Source organism: Canis lupus, chromosome 10, assembly GCF_048164855.1.
Source record: "Canis lupus baileyi chromosome 10, mCanLup2.hap1, whole genome shotgun sequence".
Lineage (NCBI taxonomy): Eukaryota > Metazoa > Chordata > Mammalia > Carnivora > Canidae > Canis > Canis lupus.
Window position 1 is genome coordinate 55,763,182 of NC_132847.1, and position 12,133 is coordinate 55,775,314.

Here is a 12,133-nt window from a genome sequence, read left to right on the forward strand (position 1 = left end):
TTTTAGGAATCCTGAAAAGAAGAATACCCAGCCATAGCATGGTCAAGCCTAGAGTGGCATGGTGAGCTGCTGCCCACTTTGGGAACATCTCACTGTAGACCTCCTTCAGTATCTTTCCCTCCTTCCCTTCCTCTCTCCTTTTCTTACCCTCCCTCTCCTGCCCCTTCTTCCTTTCCTCTCTGTCCCTACCTCCCTCGCCTTCTCCCCCGCTCCTCCATCTCCTCTCACTGTAAACCCTGAAGAGTAGTGCCCCTGGATTGCTCACTGATATGCAGAGGGGAAACATGCTGAGTGGCACCAAAGCCAGCCTTGCACACTTGCTGTGTGATATTCTCTGGCCAGCAGTCTTCCACTCCCACCCTGGAAATTCCATGGTAGTGGGGGCAATGTGGGGGATGCTACATAGTCACCCACAACCTTATTCTCTCCCTTGGATCCCTCTTTATTGAAATCCAGTCACTCACCAAGTCCTGTCGTTTTGACTTGTGAAATCTCCCTCAAACATGTCTCCACATTTCCATTCCCTCTCTGAACATCAGACTTCTGTTTTGTCTAATGTATGGCCCAGAGACCTTCAGTGGATCCCTTGCATGTGGATAATGAAGTCCAGAGTCATCAGGCCCGCAGACATGAAGGCTGTCTCCATTTATTCTCTCAGTCCCCCTCCTCCCTCACCGTGTCCTCCACACTTAATCCCTCCAGCCATTGCCTCTCCATCTGGCTCCTCTGCCTCATGTACCTCAGCCCTGGTGATCCTGCCCACGCCTGAGGGCCCAGCTTAAACCCTGTATGCCCTGGCAGCCGTCTTCTAGACCCCCTCGTCCCAGGGTTCTCGTCTGCCCCTGCTCTTCCCCTGCATTTAGTACATCTCGTAGGGAAGCCATTGCTGTCAATCGTGGAGGATTGGGATCCCTGGGTGGCGCAGCGGTTTGGCGCCTGCCTTTGGCCCAGGGCGCGATCCTGGAGACCCGGGATCGAATCCCATATCGGGCTCCCAGTGCATGGAGCCTGCTTCTCCCTCTGCCTGTGTCTCTGCCTCTCTCTCTCTCTGTGTGACCATCATAAATAAAGAAAAAATTTTAAAAAAATCGTGGAGGATTTTGTGTGCCGTCACTTATGCATGTGGCAATGGCTTTGAGAAGTCCCTGGGAGGCCAGACACAATGTCCCTCTTACCTCCGCCTCACAGTCCTTCTCATAGACCCTAGCCCTAGTGCAAGCTTGATATGTGTTTGCTGCAATGGATTGACAAAAGCCTGTGCTTTTCCTGAGATCTGAAATGATTTGAGTCATGCCAGAAACATGATGCTGATGCTCAGGGCTTGTGGTCCCCAGTTGAACTCACTTGAGGCATTCTGATGCCTTGAAATGTAGGCCCTTCATTTGATGAAGAGTTGATGTTAACTCAAACAGGAGTCTAATTTTAATTTAGCTTTCCAATGTGGCCAACTTTTAATAAATATACTGTGAAAAAAGCTAGATAAACTCATCAATAATTATTTATATTATGAAAGGATTTTTCACCATACCAAAAGAAAGCTGGTATGGAAAGCTTTCAAATATCCAACATGGGGCAGCCCAGTGGCTCAGCAGTTTGGCGCTGCCTTTGGCCCAGGGCATGATCCTGGAGACCTGGGATTGAATCCCACGTAGGGCTTCCTGCATGGAGCCTGCTTCTCCCTCTGCCTGTGTCTCTGCCTCTCTCTGTCTGTCTCTCATGAATAAATAAATACAATCTTAAAAAGAAAAACACAAAAACATCATGCCTGTGAACTTAACGTTATTCAGTATATAAAATTTTGATTTATGCACAGCTGTTGTAGCCCTACTTCTACTATAGTCTAGGATATACACCAAACTTAATATGCATTCATAGAATAATGATGTCTTAAATTTGTTTTGCTAACTACAGATTACATTATGTAGCTCTGCAAATAGGAGAGTTTTAAAAATAATGAACTATCTGCCTGAAGGACAATGGAAAGCCCTATTTGGTGCTTGGCCAACTAATGTGAGGGCAGTAGCCGTTAATTTCACTCAAGTGACACAGTATTTTCAGGGACCCACCTGATGTTTGGAGACCTTTTTGCCATGGCTAGAAATGGTTTCGGCTTCTAATCATTTCATAAGCTGGCTGATAAATGATGTGTGTGCTTAACAGTGGTTCTTTTAGAAAAAGGGTGGGGGGGGACACTAATTACAGGCTAAAAAAGATAGGGTGGCAAATCCAAAAATATGAAAGTCTATTCTTTTGACCTCTCTTGAGGAATGATCTGAGAAGCTCAGCCATTTCAGTAAAAAGGTAACATGGCAAATTTTCAAAATTCTGAACAGAAAGAGCTTCAGAGGAATCCACCCGGATGCAATGATGAGATTTTGACTTAAGAGAAGACAGATGTGCAGGCAGATGAGAAATGCTATGCTTCCTGTTCTCTGAGTATCCAGAATGTAGGGTGTAGGCTAGCATTTGTTACAACTGGCGATAACAATATCCTTCCCCTTGCCCCAAAAAAGCCCTCTCCAAGACTAAGTTTTGAGCATTAGCATAGGTAAGCTTCTGAGCTACTGCTTTGTTGTTTGATTTGTTCCAAATCTAGAATTCAGAAGAATGCAAAAGGAAAAGCATTTATTAAAATAAACATGGAGTCTGTTTTCTCTGGTTTTCCCTGGAGGAGGAGATGAGGCCCAAAGCTCCCTTGGTACTGGGGCATGGGCTCTTGGCTCCTGGTCAGGGTAAAGGGTGATGTCCATATGGAGATATGTGCCCTTCCCTCTTTCTTCTTTCTTGGGTGTCAGAGACATTTGTATATAGGAGCAGGAGGAACTATTTCTTTTCTGAGTTCATTTCTGGATAGTTACAGTACTAAATTTTTTGGGTTTTTGTCTTTACAAAAGCTGTGTGGTAAGTTCCTTAGTTAGAGCACTGCCTGTCTATATGCCAAAAGCCCAGGCTCATGCAAAATATTTTACAGGATATTTTAACTAACAGAACAGTCATAGACTTTCAAACAGGATTGCGAACTCCGGAGATGATCAAGTATATCCTTTTCTGGTGCAGGAATTCCCCTAGCACACCCCAGCCTCTTTCTGCTTGGACCTGCCAGTCCTGGAGGCATTTCTATTCCATTGTCAATTGGCTCTGATTATTAGAAAGTTCTTCACTGGGCTGAACTAGACTCTCCCTACAGGCTGGGGCTGCACTGTTGGCCTCTATTCTGCCCTTTGAAGCCCCACATAAAAATCCATTTCTTCTTCCCCATGATAGCCATATAAGCCATTTGGACAATTAAAGACAGGGATCAGGTCCCCGAGTCTTTACTTCTTCAGTTAGAGTGTCCCAGTTTATCCAATTCCCTGAAAAAGACAGAACTAAGAATTGGACATAGTGACCATGCAGGTGAGATCTGACCAGCGTGGCGGGGTACAAGACCATGGCAGCCTCACTTCAGAGTCTGTCTTTGCATTTAGCACAACCTGAGGCCCAACTGAGTTCCTTGTGGGCCCCTCTAGAGTTTTTGGGGGAACCACATGCATGCTGGTGTCAGAGAGACCTGGGGGGGTTGCTGTAGAGGAGAGTGTCAGGGACCAGTGGCTGATGTGGAGTGGCTCTGGGTGAGGCAGCCCCCTCTCCGGGACTCAGACCCCTCATCAGTCTGATAACTTCTAAGGCACTGTCTTAGTCTCCTGCGGCTGTAGTAACAAATCACTGCAACCCTGACTAAAAACAAAGCCCAAAAGTCTGAAATCAAGGTGTAGGCAGGGCTGTACTCCCTCTGGAAGCTCTAAGGAAGAATTTCTTCCTTGCCTCTTCCATCTTCTGGTGGCTGCTGGCATTCCTTGACTCGTGGCCAAACCCTGCCAGCTCTGCCTCTCTAGTCGCAACGCCTCTTTCTGTCTGTGTCAAATCTAGCTCTGCCTCACTCTTACAAGGATACTTTGTCATTGCATGTAGGGCCCACCTGGACAAACCAGGATAAGATCCTCACCTGAACACTCTTAACTTAATTACATCTGCAAAGATCCTTTTTCCAATTAAGGTGAGATTTATGGATTCCTGAGATTGGGGCATGGACATATTTCTTAGGGGGCCACCATTCGGCCTTTGACTTTCTACTTTCTCTTTATGTGACTGTCTTCTGTGGATTGTATTTGAACCCAGCTCTCCGGGGTCCCCAGCTTCAGGTCTTTATTTTGGAGGTTTCATGTGTCTTCCTTTCTTTAGCATGGCAGCTGCTGCTCCAAGGTGCCCTGTTCTGCAGATGTGGCCAGGTCTTTCTGGTCCTTTGGTCTTCACCGGCATGCCCTGGCTAGTCAGTGAGTTTCTATCAATAGGAAGGAGAAGCTGTGCTATTAAAATGTTCATTACCAGTTCTTAGACTTAGGGGAGATCCCATAGTGAACGCGCTCTGTATAGAGAAGAGACATAGAGAGGAAGATCGAGTGTCCTTGTGTTTTCCTTCTAATTTAGTCTGAGATTGGCTCATTGAGCTGGAGGCAAATTATTTACATTCTCAGTGACCAAGTACATATCTCTTTCTGTGAAAAACCAGGAAATGCTTCTTCACAGCTTTCAGAGTGTGTTGTAGTGTGGTCTTCCTGGCCTTTAGCTAGCCTATCTCAGAAGTTCAAGGCCCTTTAAGTGGAGTCTTTGGCCTCTGCGGGCTTACAGGCCCCTCAAAGGCAACACCAATAAAATACGCTTTTCCCCAAAGAGTGTCTGCATCATTTTGTTGGCAGTTGACATGCCAAAGTACCAAAAAGGCCTGGGGCAAGCAGGAGGGTTGGGTTTGGAGAAGCTGGGAAGAAGTAGCAGGAGGATGGTGGCCTAGGTGAGTCTAGCATTGAGCAGTTCCAGACTCTGCTCATGGCTGTCACTGCTGCTCTGGGATTACTGACTCACACTTGCCCAGAGCATGCTTCTTGACTGCTACTCCTCTCAGTTGGACATGCTTTGGTAAGAAAGGTCTGTGCAGGGGGTAGAGGCATGCGGGGGTGGGGAGGAGGGAGGAGACAGATGACTCAAACAGTCCTGCCCCATCTACAGCTGGTAGCAAGTCAGTGTGGGGCAGGGTGCTGCATGTTACAGAGACCTGCAGAGGGCTGGGCATGCCTTGAGTGAGATCCAGGAAGGCTTCCAGAAGAGACTGGCATAGAGAAGTTGGACTCTAGATTGCCACCTTCTTGGTCATCCAACCAGACCTGACCTGTACTTTGAGTTTGAAAAGGATCTTAAGGATCAGCTTGGAAGGCAGATATTCCAACTTCACTGCTTGGACCCCTAAGGGGGGTGGGGAGCAGTTGAGAGAACTCTGCTTCTTATTTTGCTTACTGGGTTTAAAAAGAGTGATTTCCCATTTTGACAAGGCTTGATGGAGCTGCCTACAAATATCCCCACATCAAAATGCCCTACTTTGTCTAGGAAGTCTTTTCCAGGCTAGAGGAGCAACTCCCCAGACCATGTGGCTGAGAGGTGTTTCCATGTAACACCCCCACTTGAGTATGAGCTCTTCTCAGACAAGGGCTCAGTCTGGTTCAGTCCAGAACTGAGAAGATGCCTGGTCCTGGGCACAGACTTGGTATACAGTGCTGACCGATGAAATGAAAGATGTCATTATGATGACTACCTGCCTTGCATCTGACTCCAGCTGCCCTCATTGCTCTTTATGGTCACCCTGGCTATATTAAGGCCTCTGTGTTTCTCTGTCTTTTACCTGCTTCTGCAGGTACCTGTCAACCAAGTGCTAGCATGGAGTGGTGTCTGTTCTCTGCACTTTTGGGAGGCAGGGAGGCTGCAGACCTAACATTCAGGCTCTAGAGGTGCTGTCTCTTGTCCTGGGACATGGCCAAGGCCACCTGTAAACTCACTCACTCAGTCTGCCTGGCTCTTCCTTGGTCCCCTGTAGCCTCAGGACAAGGATCAGAGAGTCAGTGGGGAGCAGGCAAAGTGCCGGAGTTTGACTCAGTGAGACCTGGGCTTCCTAGCTGCGTGACCTCAGGCACATTATTTCCTTGCTTACTTAGTGGATCATCTGTGAATGTTAAAATTACAGAAGACATGAGGAAGACACAACCACTGTCTTCTACCTAACCATGGTAAGTTTTCAATAAATGTTAATCTCCTTTTTATGTTAGCTAAAGGGCTAACAAGGAGAAGAGGGACAGCTTCTATGAGTTAGAGGCTGTCTAAAACCAAACTTTGTTTCCCTCCATCCTTTCCAGTTCCATCAAGCCCTTCAGCCTCCTAATTCCTCAAGCATTGCTACCATCTTTGATTTCTTCCTCTCTTTCACCTACTGATTATTATCAACTAACTCTCTGTGTATATTTGAAGATGTTGCTTCCCCTGCCTCAGTTCTTTTTTTTTTTTTTTAATCTGCGGACTGGGTTATTTCTAAGGTCCTTAAGGGCCCCTGCATTTAATTCCACAACATAGATTGACCATCCACTTTGGGGGGGGGGTGAATGTTCTAGGCCCCAGGGCACATAGGGATGGAGAAAAAGTCACCAGTCTTGTTGCAGAGGTCACAGCCCAGTGTGGCGACAAACAAGCAAAGCAGTGTGCTCAAAGCTCTGGTAGGGGATGAATCCAGAGCCAGGGGAATCTGAACCAGAACAGGGAGAGACTAGTCACTTGATGAATGTATGGGCTCTTCGGCCTCAGGGAAGAATTATCTAGAAATGTTTGCTGCTGGCACGAAGGCATTAATCATGGAGACTGATTCCTCCCAGGTGGCATTAAGATTTTCGCTTTCAATTGGAATTATCAGATGGAAATTCCCAGCAGAGATGACATGCATTAGGGACCTTATTTCCTCTCTTCCTCCTGCTTTCCTGCAAAGAAAAAGAAATCCAAATCTCCAGAATACATTGACCTTTATGCACAGAAGCTCTTGGGATACGCAGCATAGTTTAACAAGTATCGTTTGTGTGCCTAACTGAGAAATGTCTAAGCAGATGCAGAATTACACGCCTAAAGAGAATTAATCTATTTTTTGTCATGATTGTGTTCAGAAGCTAATTTTCAAAGACCATCTCAATGTTCCCAGCTGTCTGGATGATAGTTAGAAGCACACGACCTGTGCACTCCCATCCCTTCTCTTGTATTTATTCTGTCCCACGTAATTTGGTTAGCTTTTACTGGTTGCCTATTATAAGTTAAGCCCAGTGTTGAAAGGCTATGGGTATGATAGAATATATCACTATCCAGAAGTTTCTTTCCAGCTGGACTGATAAGACTTAGCCCAGGAATAAGCAAACAGAGCCATCTATTCATTCGAGATTGCTGAGTACATTGGTGTGAGTGCCAGGATTTCAGCTCCAGGCAGAGAGGCCTGGAGAGAGGGTGGTGAGGGTGATTCTCAAGAAGGTTTTTGGAGGAGTCTGTATTGGAGAATGGCCAGGGATTTCAAGCAAAGTCAAGGTGCAGGGAAAAGAACAGGTTAGCAGGTGAATTCAGCAAGGGCCAACTTTTAATTCTCAACCCCAGCCCCTCATTCTCATGTCTTAAGAATGAAAATAACATCCAGATGACCAAGAGACACATGAAAAGATGCTCAATATCACTTATTATCAAGGAAATACAAATCAAAACCACAATGAGATCACCTCACACCTGTCAGAATGGCTAAAATAAAAAACACAAATAGCAAATGTTGGTGAGGATATGGAGAATAAGGAACCCTCTTGTGGGAATGCAGACTGGTGCATCCACTGTGGAAAACAGTATGGAGATTCCTCAAAAAGTTAAAAATAGAACTACTCTATGATCCAGCAATTACACTTCTGGGTATTTACTCCCCAATACAAAAACCCTAATTCAAAGGGATACATGCATCCCTATGCTTATAGTAGCATTATTTACAATAACCAAGATTTGGAAGTAGCCTAAGTGTCCATCTGTAGATGAATGGATAAAAGATGTGGTATATATATACAAGGGAATATTTTTAAGCCATAAAAGAATGAGATCTTGCCATTTGCAATGACATGGATGGAGCTAGAGAGTATGCTAAGCAAAATAAGTCAATCAGAGAAAGACAAATACCATATAATTTCATTCATATGTGGAATTTAAGAAACAAAACATATGAGCAAAGGGGGATAAAAAGAGACAGAAACCAAGAAACAGACTCTTAACTATAGAGAAAAAAACTGGTGGTTACCAGAGGGGACATGAGTGGGAGGATGGGTTAAATAGGTGATGGGGATTAAGGAGTGCACTTGTGATGAGCACTGACTGGGTGTTGTATACAATGGAATCACTGTATCACACACTGAAAACTATTGTTATAGTAGTATGTTAACTATACTGGAATTTTATAAAAAGAATGAAAATATTTCTTTCCTATATGATGCTTCAACAGGCCTCAGGACCTTTGCTCATGTGATTCCCTCTGCCTAGCCTGCTCTTTCCCTTCATCTATCAATAAAACTCTGAGGTATCTTTCAATTTAAGTGTACTTCTGTTCAGGCCTGAACAGAAGTTCAGGCCTCATTGACCCTCCCTCCCCTGGCTTCTCATAGTTTTGTTTACAGTTCTCTCTCAGTATGGTTCCTGAAGCATTCCAGACCCCAGGAGATATCAGGTGAATAAACTGATGGCTGAATAACTGATCATTGGGTTCTGTGTCTGGCTTAATTGCTGGAATTGTGAAATGTATGCTGAGAAAGAAGTGGAGGGCACCAAGGTGAAAATGTGGATGGTAGGTGCTGAGCCACCGAGGTGGGGTCGGGGGGAACGCCCTTTAAGGGGGAAGAGGACATTGGTTTTCTAATGAATAGAATGTACACAGTAAAAAAAAAAAAAAAAAAAAAGCCTCTGAAAAACAACAACAACACTGTAGACACAGAGCATTTGGGAAAAACTCTGCTTCTGGAGTAATCAAAGAAGGCAACACCCAAATAAGGGCAACATTCCCTTTATAAACTTACTAAAGTAGGGGTCAGTGAGCAATTAGGGGAGGTAGCTCTTCTATGACTGAAGGAGGGAGCCTGCAATAGCCCTTCTGAAGGGCAATTTGTCTAGATCTTAAGAGTGTAAAAACTTGTGTAGTTTTTCACCCAGCAGCGCCACTCCTAGGAAATTATCCTAAGAGAATAATTAGCAGTGTATTATGTAAAGATATATTTCAATATTGTAATGCAGACATTGCTAAAACAGACCAAATATCCAGCAATAGGGTGTTAGCTTTAAATATGGCAATCCTATCAATAAGATATGCAAAATAATGTTGTACAATAATAAACACATAGGTAAATGTTTAAGAGGTATTGTTCTAGGGGGAAAAAACAGACTATAAGCCAACACATACATAAAGTTCCCAATTACATTGAAAAAATGTATTTTCACACATAGAGGCTGGAAGGGTAATTAGCAACTTATAGATTGAGGCAGATAATTTTTATTTTCTTCTTTCCAAAGAAGAATAATTTCAAAATTTTCTACCAGACTCATGTATGACTTTTATAATGGTGCAGGGATGAGTGTTATTTAAGAAGAGAGAAGCAACTGGAGGGCATTCTTTGAGCTTCAGTGCGTTGGAAGCAAGATGGGCACATCATTTATCTTGCAAATGCCAGACAGGTAGTGTTTTCATAAGGAAGAGTGGTCTTGGGTCCATTTGTGTGAGTGTATTTATAGACGTGAAAGCTTTGGGGGAAGGAAATTGATTGATTGTTTTTCCCCTTGAACTTTTGAAATTATCCTTTCCACTCCATTTGTAATTGAGCCTGAGGAGGCATTCTTATTTCTTCCTTTCTTGGGCACTGCATTAGACCTAAAAATGTTAACTGGTGTAGGATGTGGGTTTTGCTAAAATGATTCCCCTTGAAGTCTTCACTGGACTTTCTTGAGTGCTAAAAAATTGGAGTTTCAAGGAAGACCACCTTCTGAAATCTGTCTTGTTCTTCTGCCTTCCGCCTGGTTCATTTTGCCCCTGCTCTCTGGCAGCCCTGGATAACCCGTCAGAAGCCAGGCCCTGAATCATTGGGATCATGGGTCCCATCGGCAACATGTAAGAAAGGGGCTTAGGGTCAAGCACCTGCTTTGGGTGCTGTCTGCTGGAAAGGTTTATGTAGACGCCAATCTGGCATCACCTTATCCTGTGGACGTAACATTAGTCTGCAGAAAAAGAGATCAGAGCTGGGTAGAGTCTCTTTAAATATTAATACTAGTGATGCCTTTTGCCACACATCTCTGAAGAGCTCTGAGCATTTCAGACATTACCTCATCATTAATTTTCACAGCGTTCTTGGGTGAGAAGCCGATGGCAAGTCTTATGGTCTCCATTTGGGACAGAACATAGCAAATGCTTCAGATAGTTGATCTAAACTTAGGAGTGGTCCTGACCAGATACCAACTGATAAAAAGAGTGGAGGCACTTTTTGTGGCATATTTTTCTACAGTTGTCACTCATCTCACACACGTGGGATTGCCTTCCTGCATGTTGCTCCACAGCATTAATGGGGGCCTGATGTGAGCAGGTGCAGGGCTGAGCACTGTGGCCGGGAGCAAAGGTCAGTCTCCTTAGTCCCACACTTAAAGCCTTTGGTGATAGGGCTTCTACCTGCCTGTCCTACCAGAAGTCCCTCAACCCTATTGCACATCTCCTTGGTCCTTCCGTCCATCTTCCTGGTCTTCAGGGTAGCCCTGGGCCATCTTCCTTCTGTGCACTTTCTCTGTCCTCCCCAGCTCTGCAGGTGTCACTCTCCTGCCCTCCGTGGCCTGGTCCCCCGCTCCACGGAGCCTGCCCTGAGAGCACCCTCCTGTGTCCACAGCTGCACCTGAGCTCCCATCATCCAAGTCTAGCAGCCCATCTGCTGTGGCCCTTTCTAGTCTCTACTTGGTATTTTAGGGGTTTGGGTACGCTGCTCAGTGACCTTTCTTGACTGCAGGGATGGTCCGGTTCATTCTTGTATCTCTCAGTGACTTGCCCCTGTGGGGTGCACAGGACCCAGGGCCCGGATAGAACCCCGCTGGGCCTGACCCCTCCTCTGGTGCCAATCACCGAGGCCCCTCACTGCCTGCAGGCCTGTTCTGTCCTCTCAGCACCCACACCCCGTTCCACCCATCCTTGTGGTTGAAAGTCCTTCTGTCACAGAGATCTGGAGAAACGGGCAGAGAGGGACCATGGAAGGGTCTTCAGCAGGTGACCTCTCTGCTTTTGTCTTTCTTCACCTCTGGGGTACAAGGCCTCCTACTGCTGGAAGGGCTTTCTCCAGAGCATTTTCTCCATTCATGAGCCGACTCCAGGGCTGGGACCGCCACGGGCTCCACCTGCGGCAGGTTGTGTGAGGCCGGGCAGGTCATTTAATCTTCCCGTGGCGTCATTCCCCCATCTGTTGAGGGGGGATAAAGTGTTTAAGGGTGACCTACCTCCCTGGGAGGCTTATCGACTTAATGCTATGCCGTTCACTTTAACCCGAGGCAGCTGGGCAGACCTAGCTGGGGAGCAGGCACCCAGTCAGCGCTGCAGCTGCACACTGGCCACCTTGGGACACCTCAGGTGTCACAGTCTCTGTTGCCCATGGCCCAGTAGCAGCCAGGGTGCCGCAAAGAACCTGTAGGGTTTCCTCTCTGGGCTAGTTCACATGGCTGAGGGAGATAAGAGCGGCATCTGGAGGCTTCTGGGCCTGTGGTGCTGAGGGGGAGAGAGTGACTCCTGCGGAGGGCAAGGCTGAGGCTGCCCAGGATCTGCAGGAGAGGGGGTCCCCGGGCCACTGCGGGGACCATCCCGCTCGGCCCACATGGCTGGGTCATCAGCTTTACGGGGGCTTATTGACGAGCTATGGGAAGGTCACTTGATACTCCCATTCCTGTGTCCACGATCTTGGGAAGGCGGCCTTTTCTCTTTAAAGACAGCTGTGTGCTGGGAAGCCCAGGAGCAGTGTGGGGAGGCAGGGGGGGCCAGCGCGGGAAGGGGGGCCGGATTCTCTCCTTGGACGACTCCCCTCAGCTCTGCTCCACTGGTGAGTTGTTTTCTCATTCTGTAACATGTCCTGCTTCCTCTAGAGGGTTGCAGAAAGGTAGGTGGGCTTTTTAAATTGTAGCATTTTTTAACTTAAGTTTTTAATTCCAGTTAGTTAACATACAGTGTTATGTTAGTTTCAAGCATGCCATATAGTGATTCAGCACT

The 12,133-nt window shown here is 46.2% G+C and overlaps 1 protein-coding gene across 9 annotated transcripts in view; it reads left to right on the forward strand.

The window, feature by feature from the left end:
- FRMPD1 (FERM and PDZ domain containing 1) overlaps window positions 1-12,133 on the forward strand; it is a 150,991-nt gene that overhangs the window by 62,998 nt on the left and 75,860 nt on the right. Inside the window, exon 1 of one of the 9 annotated variants that reach the window (XM_072841979.1) lies at window positions 11,948-11,966. The exons of the other annotated variants lie outside the window; for them this stretch is intronic. The gene's annotated coding sequence lies outside the window, so the exon portion shown is untranslated. Of the gene's footprint in view, window positions 1-11,947; window positions 11,967-12,133 lie in introns of those variants that run through there. 9 annotated transcript variants of the gene reach the window in all.